Below are 4,140 nucleotides of genomic sequence, written 5' to 3' on the forward strand. Positions count from 1 at the left end.
GAGAATCCCGAGGTGTTCCTGGTACCTAGGCAGGAGTCCTGACGTCGCTGAACAAACACGTGTCTGGAAGAGCCCTCCCCGTCGTAACTCGAGAATATACCCCAGGTTCCGGCCGCAACTCGAGAAAAACCATGAGACTTCGCCCTCGCCGCGAGATGAGGCCCGATTCCCCTTCACTGCGTGCAGAGCAATTCCGTGTTCCACATCAAAAGAGAAAAAAGCCTTGATTTCCTTGATGGCACTCCAGAGAAAACCCAAGATCACTGTCTCAAGTCTAGAGGGATCCTGAGGTCACTGTAGCAACACGAAAGTGCTCCGTGGACCCCAAATCAACTCGAGATGAGAGCTTAGTCCCTGGCTTCGACTCAAGAGGAATACCAACTTTCCACAAGCACCTCAAGAGGAGGATTCTCTCAGCTACACGTATGTGAGAGGGACCCTGAGTTTGTTCCCTCAAGTGGAATGGACACCGAGAAGCTCTGCCTCGAACTTAGGCCGGATATCCCTGCAGTGAATTGAATGCAGGCTCGTCTTGCATCTCCCAAGACGAAGGGATGTCTGAATCCCCTGTGGAGACCACAGAGAAATACCTAGTTCTCCGCTTCATTGCGACCGGAAGCCTCACATTCTTTGAAAACTCGAGAGGTCCGCGGAGATAAATGCTTCCAAAGGAGACGATGCCTGACTCCTCTTGAAAATGGATAGGAGTCCCAGGATCCCTGTGGCACGTGGAAAGGGACCCTGGGTCTCCCGCCTCAACTGGAGACGCGGCACAATTGCCATGACAAGACTCGAGGAGAATCCCGAGGTGTCCCTCGCACCTAGGCAGGAGTCCTGACGTCGCTGAACAAACACGTGTCTGGAAGGGCCCTCCCCGTCGTAACTCGACAATATACCACAGGTTCCGGCCGCAACTCGAGAAAAACCATGAGACTTCCCCCTCGCCGCGAGATGAGGCCCGATTCACCTGCACTGCGTGCAGAGCAATTCCGTGTTCCACATCAAACGTGACAGGAGCATTGATTTCCCTGATGGCACTCCAGAGAAAACCCAAGATCACTGTCTCAAGTCTAGAGGGATCCTGAGATTACTGGAGCAACACGAAAGGGCTCCGTGGACCCCAAATCAACTCGAGATGAGAGCTTAGTCCCTGGCTTCGACTCAAGAGGAATACCAACTTTCCACAAGCACCTCAAGAGGAGGCTTCTCTCAGCTACAGGTATGTGAGAGGGACCCTGAGATTGTGGCCTCAAGTGGAATGGACACCGAGATGCTCTGACTCGAAGTAAGGCCGGATATCCCTGCAGTGAATTGAATGCAGGCTCATCTTGCATCTCCCAAGACGAAGGGTTGTCTGAATCCCCTATGGAGACCACAGAGAAAGACCTAGTCCTCTGCCTCAACGCGAACGGAGGCCTCACATACTTTGAAAACTCGAGAGGTCCGCGGAGATCAATGCTTCCAAAGGAGACGATGCCTGACTCCTCTTGAAAATGGATAGGAGTCCCAGGATCCCTGTGGCACGTGGAAAGGGACGCTGGGTCTCCCGCCTCACGTGGAGTCGCGTCCCAATTGCCATGCCAAGACTCGAGGAGAATCCCGAGGTGTCCCTCCACCTAGGCTGGAGTCCTTACGTCGCTGAACAAACACTTGTATGGAAGGGCCCTCCCAGTCGTAACTCGACAATATACCCCAGGTTCCGGCCGCAACTCGAGAAAAAGCATGAGACTTCCCCCTCGCCGCGAGATGAGGCCCGATTCCCCTGCACTGCGTGCAGAGCAATTCCGTGTTCCACATCAAACGTGAAAGGAGCCTTGATTTCCTTGATGGCACTCCAGAGAAAACCCAAGATCACTGTCTCAAGTCTAGAGGGATCCTGAGGTCACTGGAGCAACATGAAAGGGCTCTGTGGACCCCTAATCAACTCGAGATGAGAGCTTAGTCCCTGGCTTCGACTCAAGAGGAATACAAACTTTCCACAAGCACCTCAAGAGGAGGCTTCTCTCAGCTACAGGTATGTGAGAGGGACCCTGAGTTTGTGGCCTCAAGTGGAATGGACACCGAGATGCTCTGACTCGAAGTAAGGCCGGATATCCCTGCAGTGAATTGAATGCAGGCTCGTCTTGCATCTCCCAAGACGAAGGGATGTCTGAATCCCCTGTGGAGACCACAGAGAAAGACCTAGTCCTCCGCCTCATCGCGACCGGAGGCCTCACATCCTTTGAAAACTCGAGAAATCCGTGGGGATCAATGCTTCCAAAGGAGACGATGCCTGACTCCTCTTGAAAATGGATAGGAGTCCCAGGATCCCTGTGGCACGTGGAAAGGGACCCTGGGTCTCCCGCCTCACGTGGAGACGCGTCCCAATTGCCATGCCAAGACTCGAGGAGAATCCCGAGGTGTCCCTCACACCTAGGCAGGAGTCCTGACGTCGCTGAACAAACACGTGTCAGGAAGGGCCCTCCCGTCGTAAAGCGAGCATATACCCCAGGTTCCGGCCGCAACTCGAGAAAAACCATGAGACTTCCCCCTCGCCGCGAGATGAGGCCGGATTCACCTGCACTGCGTGCAGAGCAATTCCGTGTTCCACATCAAACGTGAAAGGAGACTTGATTTCCTTGATGGCACTCGAGAGAAAACCCAAGATCACTGTCTCAAGTCTAGAGGGATCCTGAGGTCACTGGAGCAACACGAAAGGGCTCAGTGGACCCCAAATCAACTCGAGATGAGAGCTTAGTCCCTGGCATCGACTCAAGAGGAATACCAACTTTCCACAAGCACCTCAAGAGGAGGCTTCTCTCAGCTACAGGTATGTGAGTGGGACCCTGAGTTTGTGGCCTCAAGTGGAATGGACACCGAGATACTCTGAATCGATGTAAGGCCGGATATCCCTGCAGTGAATTGAATGCAGGCTCGTCTTGCATCTCCCAAGACGAAGGGATGTCTGAATCCCCTGTGGAAACCACAGAGAAAGAACTAGTTCTCCGCCTCATTGCGGCCGGAGGCCTCACATCCTTTGAAAACTCGAGAGGTCCGAGGAGATCAATTCTTCCAAAGGAGACGATGCCTGACTCCTCTTGAAAATGGATAGGAGTCCCAGGATCCATGTGGCACGTGGAAAGGGACGCTGGGTCTCCCGCCTCACGTGGAGATGCATCCCAATTGCCATGCCAAGATTCGAGGAGAATCCCGAGGTGTCCCTGGCACCTAGGCAGAAGTCCTGACATCGCTGAACAAACACGTGTCTGGAAGGGCCCTCCCCGTCGTAACTCGAGAATATACCCCAGGTTCCGGCCGCAACTCGAGAAAAACCATGAGACTTCCCCCTCGGCGCGAGATGAGGCCCGATTCCCCTGCACTGCGTGCAGAGCAATTCCGTGTTCCACATCAAACGTGAAAGAAGCCTTGATTTCCTTGATGGCACTCCAGAGAAAACCCAAGATCACTGTCTCAAGTCTAGAGGGATCCTGAGGTCACTGGAGCCACAGGAAAGGGCTCCGTGTACCCCAAATCAACTCGAGATGAGAGCTTAGTCCCTGGCTTCGACTCAAGAGGAATACCAACTTTCCACAAGCACATCAAGAGGAGGCTTCTCTCAGCTACAGGTATGTGAGAGGAACCCTGAGTGTTTGGCCTCAAGTGGAATGGACACCGAGATGCTCTGACTCGAAGTAAGGCCGGATATCCCTGCAGTGAATTGAATGCAGGCTCGTCTTGCATCTCCCAAGACGAAGGGATGTCTGAATCCCCTGTAGAGACCACAAGAAAGACCTAGTTCTCCGCCTCATCGCGACCGGAGGCCACACATCCTTTGAAAACTCGAGAGGTCCGCGGAGATCAATGCTTCCAAAGGAGACGATGCCTGACTCCTCTTGAAAATGGAAAGGAGTCCCAGGATCCCTGTGGCACGTGGAAAGGGACCTTGGGTCTCCCGCCTCACGTGGAGACGCATCCCAAATGCCATGCCAAGACTCGAGGAGAATCCCGAGGTGTCCGTCGCACCTAGGGAGGAGTGCTGTCGTCGCTGAACAAACACGTGTCTGGAAGGGCCCTCCCCATCGTAACTCGAGAATATAACCCAGGTTCTGGCCGCAACTCGAGAAAAACCATGAGACTTCCCCGTCGCCAGGAGATGAAGCC

Source organism: Dama dama, unplaced genomic scaffold, assembly GCF_033118175.1.
Source record: "Dama dama isolate Ldn47 unplaced genomic scaffold, ASM3311817v1 ptg000109l, whole genome shotgun sequence".
Lineage (NCBI taxonomy): Eukaryota > Metazoa > Chordata > Mammalia > Artiodactyla > Cervidae > Dama > Dama dama.